We start from the raw sequence: 11372 nt of genomic DNA on the forward strand, positions 1-11372 counted from the left end.
TGTTAATTATAAGAAAATCGCCTAGGGTTAATAGAGCGCCTGGTAATGGCAAGGAGCGGCGAAGCGCGATGGCCACACACTTCTCGGTGAGGTTATGTTGATACGCTGTGTTGCATACGATTCGTGCGAGGTAATAACGTCCGATGAAAGCTTTCAAGCGCGTCAACAGTAACACAAAAATTAGTGACAATAGCAAACGTGGATTCCTAAGCGTAATGAATATGTATGAGTTTAACAGACGAGAAAAAACGATGACAACTGCGAAACAAAAATGCTCGCTACAGGTAAGCGTCTCGAAGTCATATTTTGCACTCGGTACATAATTGCCTTGTGCACCAAAGCTATGACAATGCTGCAACTGCTGTAAAACTCGCTTGCATTTGCTGTCGCAATCGTCTAGCGATGCGAACTTGAAGAATTCAAGCTAAGCAACACCGAATTTGGTTTCGCCGATGCAGGAAAATATGGTCTGTTTCCCTATTCTGACACCCACACAGACGACACCTTTCACATACGTTACATAACACTAACAATACACCTAGTTTGCGCTAATTCGTGCGGAAACAAATAAGTCGTCCGATCGCCCAGCTACCTACCTCAACTAGGCGACGGCGAGTTGATTGTTATTTACGAGAAAAAACTATGGTTGTGAGGCTGTACTTAAAATCAAACTGAGCAATAGTCCCTAAAGTTAGCAAAGCGCTAAGCACAAAGCGAAAATCGCGGTCACGTTCGCTTGCACGGATAGAAATTCGGACACGAGTTGCAATGGATCTGTCGCGTTATGCACAGAACTACACGCTGTACACTTTAATATTATCTACCGCTGCTTCCACCCGGCGGCGTGGTCCAGCGGTATTAAAAAAAAAAAAAAAAAAGCGGCGTGGTCCAGCGGTAGCGCGCCGGGTTCCTCGCGTGTATTTCCGGGCGTCGGTAGTTCGATCCCTGATGGTGCCAACGTTTTTTTTTTTCTTTTTTCTGCGACTCTCAGCAGTTCGTCCTTGGGGAGTATCGGAACGGACCATCCGGGTGGGGGACTAACCGTTCGTCCCCTCGCAGTTAGTCCCCAAAGGGAGTAATGATTGTGGCAGAGGCCGTTAGTCCCCCAAAGGACGAACTGTTAGTCCTTTTTGCCTAACCCACGACCTCGGTCCGGATCCCACATGGCGGGCATTTTTTCTCCACTTTCTTTCTTTCCAAATTCTTTATCTGTTTCAATCACCTACCACATCCTCCCCTTTGCTTTCCGAGGTTTTCTTGACTGCCAACCCTTATTTCTGTCTTATAATATATATATATATATATATATATATATATATATATATATATATATATATATATATATATATATATATATATATATATATATATATATATATATCGATGTTCGAATCACCTATTATAATGCACGATTCATTGCGCAAACAAGCATATGTCAATAATCGCCCTAAGAAGGTGTAAAATGTTCTTTTGTTACCCGTAGGAGGTCTATAGATAACACACACAGTCATTTTCCGTACAAGAGCATTCGAAATCATTGGTAATTTCCGAAAATGTTTCAATACCCGTAAAACCAATGGTCTCTTTTATGAATACATTAACACCTCCGCCTCTTTTCTTTTCCCTACTCGAGTGCATTCAGCGGTACCCCTCGAGCAGTGGTATTGGGTCACGCCCAGTCAACCAAGTTCCAGTAAGAAATAAGGTGTTGTATTCACATGTAATCGAATGCAATAACATATTCAGTTCATCTACCTTATTTCTAAGACTTCCCGTATTGATGTGCATAACAGAAAATGAGTTATAGTTTGAAAATTCTGCGTTAAAACTTGTAATGTCAAAATAATTACCGGTATTTCTTAGCTTGTCATACCGGATTGTGGAATCCGATGCTTAGCTAGTAATTGACACGCCATTATCTACTTGTTGTAGGGAAGTGATTTTGGTCTCAAGAATTGTACGTATTAAAGGCACTAGTATTAACGTAGGACATAATTCGGCGACAGTTGTGCTTGAAAAACAGTTTGAATATCCGAGTAAATCAAGTTTGGAAGGCTCGCGTTGTAACGAAACAAACATTTCCAAGCACTGTAACGCACGTAGGCGCTTCCTGTAGATAGGTGGGCACACAGGTTGACATGAGGACTTGAGGTGGGTTCCACGGCTAATTGTTGTCGGTTCTCCGCTACAGGTGCTCCATTTGAACCAGGATGCGAAGAAGATTCTGATTGATTGATTTGTGGGGTTTAACGCGCCGACGCAACGCAGGCGATGAGGCGCGCCGTAGTGGAGGGCTCCGGATTAATTTTGACCACCTGGGGGGGGGGGGCGGGCGTTTTTGCTTTTCGCCTCCATCAGAAAAGCGGCCGCCGCGGCCGGGAATCGAACCCGCGACCTCGTGCTCAGCAGCGCAACGCCTTAGCCACTGAGCCACCGCGGCGGGTGCGAAGAAGATTCTCTTTCTTCTTCTGGAGGTACAGCGAGCAGTGGAAAGGCATCATGGTATGGTAGGCGTCTTCCTCGGGGAAGTCCGGCAGCTCAAAACAGGAGGCGCAGCACTCTCCCGCTGCGTTGCAATGCTTATAGTAGTGTCTCCTTGCGCAACGCTCACAGTGAAACACTGCCCTGTCGGATGGGCAGTGAATCTCCGTGTGACTGATCCTCGCACACTTTAAGCACCTTGGTACAAACTTATTATCGAATACCGGACAGCGCGTCCACCCGATGTTGAGATGCTTCCTTTCTTTCATTTGCTCGCATGCTTTCTTTTTGTGGAAAAACAGCGGTCGTCTGGCTGTTCTTTTTCCGGATGACCACTGTTTTTCCAGCTTTTCCCTTCCATGGCTTCATGAGTTCGATGTCTTCTTTTCCAGCATCGATGTTGTTTTGTCCCACTATCCTTTCAACGATTTCTTCGTCTTCGATGTTCGCTTCGATGCCGACGATCTTGAATTCCGGTAGTTTCGTCCGTGGCTTACTTGTTGCTATGTCTCTTTAGTTCTCGTCCTTGGTTATGTGTTCTTCAAGTCGTTTCATAGCTTCTGCTGACGTAGCGGACACAATCACTCCTTCTCTGCTCTGGTGGAGTTTCAGATTCCTGAGACGAAGCTGGCAGGGGTCGACGTTCCCTTTGATCAAGTTCTCTAGTGAAGCCGGTTTTAAGTTGGCTGCTGTTAAAATGAGTGCCCCTATGCGTTGCTCTTCTGTGGTTTTCGCTGTTTTGAAGTGTTCGACTGTGGAGGACGTCTGTAAAACCTTGCTGTAGTTCGCAGTGTGTCTTTGACCTTGTACTGCAAGTGCCTCTGCAAGCCCTTCCGCTTTGCCGCAAAGCCGACAGTTCTCCTGCACCATGTCGAAACACGTCTTTCTGATGTTGAGGAAGTCATCTAATAGTGAATCTGTTGACGAAGACATCCTTGTGTTCTTGTTGCATTGGACTCCAAATTCTACAAGTTTCTTCGTGACTCTCTTTTCTACCTCCTGAAGTCGCTCCCTAAGAGTGCAGACCTCTTCTGTCTCTGCTTAGCTATTCAAGGGTGGGTAGTCCTCTACCGTGTTCTGTCCACCGTCCTGGTTCTGCTAGCCCTGGGCCGTGGCCCTAGCACAGTGGGACAACTCGTTTATTTTCGTTACCGTTTTGCCTTTGGGGTTGGTGTTCCGTCCCGTGTCTTCTACATCTATTGTGCCTCCGTTGATCTTGCTTGGGGTGTCAAAGCATGATGGCCTGGACTCACTGTTCCCGTCCTCGTAATCTACGTTTGTTGGCGTCGTTTTTTCTTCATTTTCTTGGTTGTATTCCTTTCCCTTGTTTTTTCTTTTGTTTATTTTGATTTTGCTAAATCTTCCTTGTTTCCTTCCATTGTGTTTATCTTTTTTTTTTTTTTCATCCCGCCAAACTTGGCTGAATCGTATTTCTGATCTAGCCGTGCTGTTTCTCAAAAATGGCGCCGCCCATGTTTGTTTATTTTTTTTTTTCTCTCAAAGGTGCATGCCGATTTGTTGTGCTTTTCTCGATTTCTGAGGCCGTTTATATTTCATCCCGCCAAACTTGGCTGAATCGTATTTCTGGTCTAGCCGTGCTGTTTCTCAAAAATGGCGCCGCCCATGTTTGTTTATTTTTTTTTCTCTCAAAGGTGCATGCCGATTTGTTGTGCTTTTCTCGATTTCTGAGGCCGTTTGTATTTGCAATAAACACCCCCGACTGTCTTCGACCTCTTATCTGCCTCATTACACCATTTTGGCTTGTTTGCGTGCAGTTTTCAGCTTTCAAAATTAGTTCTTCGTCGCTTAGTCGACAGCCCCCAGGTTGATTTTGTGTTGTTCATGCAATATTCCACTCTATTGAGCAAAAATTGACGCTCATGGCCTACTGCTCTTGTATTCTTCACCTTCGGGGAGTCTTCTCCCGGGGTCTTGTCGCTGTTTCCTTGTTCCGCAGTCGATTTCTGGTATGTTCTTGTGCGCGAATTGCCCACAGCTGTCGAGTCCTTCGATGCACGTAAGTCAAGTCCGACATGTCTGAAACTTGACTCATGGATTCTCAAAAGGTTACACTCACAATTCGCTACTTCAGTTTTTAGATAATCAATGTCGTAATTGCTGAAAACTCACTTTTTACCCGAGCCGCGGTCAGCATGAACAGCTCGGTTCGGGCAATGCAAAGGGGTCTCTAGGTCGCCATGCTGTAACAATTGTGGCTTATGGAGTGGTATACCTGCTCCCAAGTATTACCTCGTAATTACCGTCTACTTCCTTGAGCAGGTGTATAAAATCAGAGCCATTCCGCCCTGTGCGGAGGGAAGTCCAGCGAAGCCGGTGCTGTGGTATACGATTTGCTATGTTGAGGTTTAGCTGTATTGGGGATTTGACCTTTTGAGTTATGAGGACAGTGGCGTGATCTCTACGTCACGGACAAAGAGAGAGAAAGACAGAGAGAGAGAGAGAGAGAGAGAGAGAGAGAGAGAGAGAGAGAGAGAGAGAGAGAGAGAGAGAGAGAGAGAGAGAGAGATAAACAACATTTTTTGCCCAGAAGTAGAGAGATTCGGCTCTTTTTGCCGCGTTAGTCAGCCACGAGATCTTGGCCCCTGACGGCTTCTTCGGCCATCTGGACAAGGCGTAGCTGCGTTAGGGGATCCGAGCTGCGCAGCAGGGTTTCCCAGTGCTATAAATGTTTGATATCTATTGGGGGCAAGGGAAGGGGTCTTGTTCTGCGTTTTTCTTTGGCATTTACACATAATGTGCGTGAGGTCTGCGGGGTGGCCGCATTGTTTGCACTTATCCGAGATTTCTGGATGGAAGTGACTATACGCCAACGGGTTCGGGTAGGTACTTGTTTGTAGTTGCCTCCATGCCTTGGCTTGGGCAGCGTTGAGTGTGCGGTGGGTGGCTGGGAATTCGCACCTGCTGGGTTTAAAGGACACACCCGTTTTGTGGGTAGAGACAATGACGTTTCTAGTGCGCTGGAGAGGTGGCCACCGAAGAGCACGCGACATTGCGCAATGTCAGCGGGGCGAGAGACGCCGCGTGTGGAACGACTTAGGCACGACTGGCACGAAGAGCATAAAGTGGGGCTGTAACCATACTCCCTCCGTAGGTGACCGTGCTTCACTGTGAAACACACAATGTGGGAAAGCCAGCTTACAAAAAACGATCTTACACCGATCTCCGCAGTCGGCTTTACATCAACACAGAAATGCATTGCTGGGAAACGATTTCTCTAGGGTCCGATAAGCCGTCCTTAATCAAAATATGGAGGCTCTAGGAGGAGCAGGAGGAATAAATGTTTATTTGACGAGGCTCTAGGACCTTTTTTTTTATTTTTATGAATTTTTCCATGCGCTGAAAATTGTTCGTCTACGCTCAGTGTGCCGCCGGAGACGACCTCCTGGATCCTATAGTCATAGACAGCGTCGCTTTAAAATCTGTGTCTAATCGCTCTTGCTTCACGACAATTTGCAAAAGTACCTTATCTGCATTCAATTTGTCCCTTCCCAATCCATTTTAAATCATGGAAACCTCTGCACATTGGCTTGCGATGAACTGGCTGTCTTCCTAGATAGATTTCGAAGTTCTTTCGATTTCTCTTGTTGCAAAGTTTGTACTTTTACCTTCACTGCTTACACTGCTATATAAAACTTCCGTTTAAGGCTGCTTTGTCCTATGCTTTCCGACGTGGTCTTGTACGCTTTGAATTTACTGCCTTTAAGTGGTGACGTATAGACTAAACCCAGAACCCGAGTTAGCTAAGATTGCGAAGCAGATATAAATTATAGCTAGTGACATTAAGGAAATTAAAGAGGGACGGTTAGCTTCTACTGACGCGAAGTTGGCAAACCTGACCGTACTCGACAGCAAGGTAAACTGTATGGACCAAGTACCTAACTTACAGAAGGAAATAACTCTTGAATTGAAATCAGATGACTTCTAAAACCGCGCGAGGAGATCTAATCCGATATTTTACGGCATTGAGGAGGATAAAAACGAAAATAATAAATCTCTTGAGGAAACAATAAATGAAAAAATTCTGAAGGATGTTCTACAGACAGAGCCGGTAGCCACTGGACGGATACACCGTCTGGGACGAGCCGCCAAAGGAAAAAAAGAGACCAGTAATTCTGGAACTTTTACATTCCCGAGATAAGGCTTAGGTGTTAAAAAACTGTCACAAACTTAAAGGAACGGACTTTGCGGCAAGTGAGGACTTGTCACCCCGCGTACGAAAGATCAGGAGAAAACTGTGGAACAGTGCAAGAGCAAATAAAGATGCGGGTGACAAGGTAACCTTGCCATGCGATAAATTGTACATAAACAAAAAAACGTACATCTGGGACGATGAAAAAATAATAAAGTACCAATCAAAGAACACCGGCACCTTCCGCCGATAACAAAGAACACCCGAGACAATGCATTAGAAACACGCACTCGCAGTCCGTGACATCAGAAATGTAAATGTAAACCCTCGTAGCATACTTAACAAACTAGAATCGTTAGACTCTCTACTGCGCGGACTTTACCCAGATTTTATTGGCCTGACCGAAACATGGTTAAGCAGCGACGTCGTGAACGATGAAATAGCGCCTCCAAATTACGCGGAAAGACCAGACGACACGAGGTGGGGGAGTGGCCATTTTGGTAATGTAGGCAGTCAGTTACACAGTACTTCTGGATGTTGATGGCGTCAGACTAATGTTTGGGTCATGCGCCGTTATCTGTAGGGCGTGTGAATCTATCGCATCCCAACAAGTGACTGTGACGTCATGCAATCACTGCACGAATGCGTGCAATGACACGTACTATAGGTTCACGGCTCATATTATCGGGATATTTTAATACACCGGATGCCATGTGGCTGACAATGCAGTTTCCTTCCACGTGCTCGGAGATCATGCTTGATGCAATGTCCTTCAACCCTGTTCAAATTGTCACCCAAGCGACCCGAATTCAAGGATTTTTTTCGAATACACTAGATCTAATATTCCTTCGCGAGCATTTCCCTTCAGATGAAGCGAAAATTGAAATTGTTGATGGCATAGAAGACCACAAACTCACCACATGCATGCACCTTCCCCGTTCAGGACAAGCCAGCTTACTCCCAACCGCAAACGTTTCTTGACTAACTCCGCTGACGACCCTTCGATAGTAGTAGACAATCTTGGTTTCGAATTCTCCTGGTTCGAAGAACTATCAACCGACAGCGTTACTGATGTCGAAACGCTATGGCAGAAATTTAAAGAAATCATTTTTCACTGCATAGAGGACTACGTCCCGCATAAACTAAAAAAAACCCCCAGAAAACATAATTTATGGATAACGTGCGACATAATACAGGTTAAACGTTTAGTAAAACGATTGAGAAAATCTTTGAAACTGAAGTCTGAGGCATCGGCGGGAAACAAACTTGCTGACGCACTTAACGACACGAAATCGAAAATAAACGTTGTGAAAAAACAATTACTTCACCCAAGTACTCCCGGGCTTTCTAAAAGGCTCCCCTAGAACGTTTTGGAACTATACTTAAGCCCCAAAAAGTAAAAAAAAAAAAAGGTATAAACCCAACACAAAGATTCTGTCACTGCTGACTCGCTGAATAATTACTTTAAATCCGTCTTCACAGTCGACGTCGATAATATGCATCCCTCATAGATTCCCATAATCGCCGCTGTTCAGATACACTATCTATAACTGAAGCAGGAGCGTTAAACCTTTTGCTGAACCTTGACACAAAAAAAAGAGTAATGGTCCCGACAATATTCCAAATACTTCCCTAAAAATATATGCCGGATCGATAGCAAAATATCTGGTCTTCATTTTCAGGAAATCAATGTCAATAGCTACGCTACCAAAAGACTGGAAAATGTCCCAAATTATTCCCGTACCCAAAGTGGGTCAAAGTAGGCCTCAGTAAGCAATATGCTTGAGGGTTGAGCCCGTTATTCTAAAGCACATAACTACACACATAGAACGTGAACCAAAATCAGGTCAACGTAATCTTCTTGGACCTTTCAAAGGCGCTCGATCGGGTACCACACAATAAGCTAATAACAAAACTTGAATCGGTTGTTGGCGACGACGACATAATTCACTGGATAAAATACTTCCTTGCCAACCGCTTCCAATACGTAGAATACACGGCTAATTGTCTACATTAACACGTGCCACATCCGCAGTTCCTCAGGGTTGCGTCGTGGCCCCAATCTTATTTATTATTTCCATAAATGACCTCCCTTCTACTATGACAGCCAACATTCGATTATTTGCTGACGATTGCACAATTTATCGAGACATTACACCATAGAAGAACATCTGATATTACAATCGCACTAAAATCTGTTCATTACTGGTGTAATGACTGCAATTGTCCCTCAATGTAGAAAAATGCCTAATTTATAAATAACGAGTGGAAAAAAATAAGTAAGAACACATTTATAACATAAATAATAGTCCTATAAACCGTGTGCACCAGCACAAATACTTGGGGCTGATCGCCACGCAAAACTTCAGATGTGATGCCCTCACAAATCATATCGCATCGGCTGCATTAGGAAGCTGTTTTCCCTCAGAAGACGCCTTCGATCAGGACGGCTAGAAAGAAAGCAATTAGCGTACAATGCGCTAGTGACACCCTTACTCGAATACTCTAACATTATCTGGTTCCCGTATACTAAGAACACATAAATAAACTAGAGCGAATACACCGGAAACTAGAGCGAATACACCGATTAAAAATTACGTATATTTATAATCGGTACGGCACAACTACCTCACAATTACTGAGGAACGCCGGAATCCTCACCGTACAGAATCGTTGGAAACTAGCGCGTTTAAAATTATTGTATCAACTTCTTCATAAAAATCTAAACCTTGATACTTCAAAGTATCTCAGGATCATACAAACAAGGCTCACGTGGCATAATAAGACTAACTTTTAAAGAATTCAATTATCGCATTGATTGCCTTAAATACGCCATCCTCTCACTAGCTATAAGAAAGTGGAACGGTATGTACTCGTCGATTACTGAGCACATTCATGAAACAATTCCTAACACTAGTTGAAAAACACCTACATGGAACACGTTTACCAAAACAACTCCGAGCAGAATGAACAGATGTAAGATTTAATCAACCTAAGATTTAATTTTAAGATTTAAAATTTAAGATTAACCTAAGATTTAATCAAGTGCGTCTACATGGTTTCCTCCTTTCTCTCTAGCTCACTTCTGATGTTCACTATTACTGAGTAGTTCTTTTGATAAAAATGTTCCGCTAAAAATGTCGCGTTTTGTTTGCTCTTCAAGCGCTTCTGTAAAATATAATCGCCAACTTGTTTGTTTCATGCTGCATTGAATTTGCTTATGTTTTGTTTCTTTGTTTCCATGGCTTTAGTGAAACTTGACGCCTGGGATTTCATATTTGATATATTAACCTACGCTCTTTGTGTAAACCAGTTTCGCATGTTTATACCGGTATTTTTGTTTGTATGATAGGTAACCATGTTTGTATTGTGTGCATTTCAAACGCTTCACAACAAAAGCAGTCAGCTTGTATGTGAAATTGCCGAAATTCACGCAACGGCAGTGCGCGAAGGTCATGACATCATTCTTCAGTGGCTATCTGGTCACTCGGGCATACAAGGCAACATGATATCCGACGTAGCCGCCAGCGCAAGCCTCTTGCTGAGCAACACGACCCAGCTTCCTTTCTCCCGAGAGGACAGCAACGCCCTTATCCTCGCAAGTGGATGGATTGCACAAATGTCGGAGTGGCAGGACGCTCACCGCAGGTATCCACCTTTGCAGGCTATCGATCCGCAGGGTGTGAATTCTGCTTTCCACGCGGCCTCAACAAGCGGTGTGACGTGTTGCACCGACTGCGCCTGAGTGTAGCGTTTACTCGGAGCTTTAAGTTTAAGATAGGTTGGAACGATTCCCCACTGTGCCGGACTTGCGCCGTGCGTGAGGACTGTAAATCACTTATTGTGCGTCTGCCCTCGATTCGCTGCTACTCGAAAAACTGCAGCGAGCTCGTCGTGCGAGTGTACGTCATGCAGCGCGCGAGTGTACGTCATAGAGGCAGGCTAGAAATTTGTCATTTTCTTGGGCCCTGGGCCAATAGTGCCGACAGTACCCAGGGTACAAAAGTTCTGCCCTGGTTCCTAAGCGACTCAGAACTGGACAAATCTCTTTAGATCATAGACAGCGCAAGTGTCTCACGATATGTACTCTTTCGCGCTGTCGTGTTCATCTAATTATTTTTCTTGGGTTGGTGTTCTTTTTTTTTTCACCGTTTACTTTGCTTTTTGATTCAGATTTTACATTAACGATTTACTTTTCAAATGTATTTTTTATGTCTGGACTCTGCTAGTAGCATGCCCTTGTTTCCCGTTTTTAACTTTTCTTGTTTGTCTTCTTCCTGCTGTACCGCTAATGTCTAATATTCACCATTCACCATTGTAGTCACCCCCCATCTGACATAGGAACACTTGTCGCTATAGCAGGGCTGACCTCAACCCTTCACATTAAAGAGCTCTATCTCTCCCTCTCACCCTATCTGCAAAAACTGTGTGCTAAAATAAATAAATAAATAAAACTCACCTTACCGAACAGGCCTGCCCGGACTCGGCTTGGCCTTGTGCCCTTTTTTCTTTAAAAATTTAGCGCATTCCGCTCGTCAGCAATTCATCCGGCGTTTTCTTACTTTCCGCCACATTTTCCACTGCGCTAATAGCTTTTCTTGTTCTTTGAACCTTTTGGTTGATCCACGCACTGCCTTTCTGTATAGAGGAACCTTTAGTAACCTTTTATTCTGCCTTTTCCAAGGGGTTGTTGTCCCAATTAAGGAATTTACCTGTAAGATTTTCTGATGAAAAGGCTAGA

Source organism: Haemaphysalis longicornis, unplaced genomic scaffold (genome assembly GCF_048455015.1).
Source record: "Haemaphysalis longicornis isolate Haplotype H1 unplaced genomic scaffold, Haemaphysalis longicornis Haplotype H1 scaffold_1, whole genome shotgun sequence".
NCBI classification, from domain to species: domain Eukaryota; kingdom Metazoa; phylum Arthropoda; class Arachnida; order Ixodida; family Ixodidae; genus Haemaphysalis; species Haemaphysalis longicornis.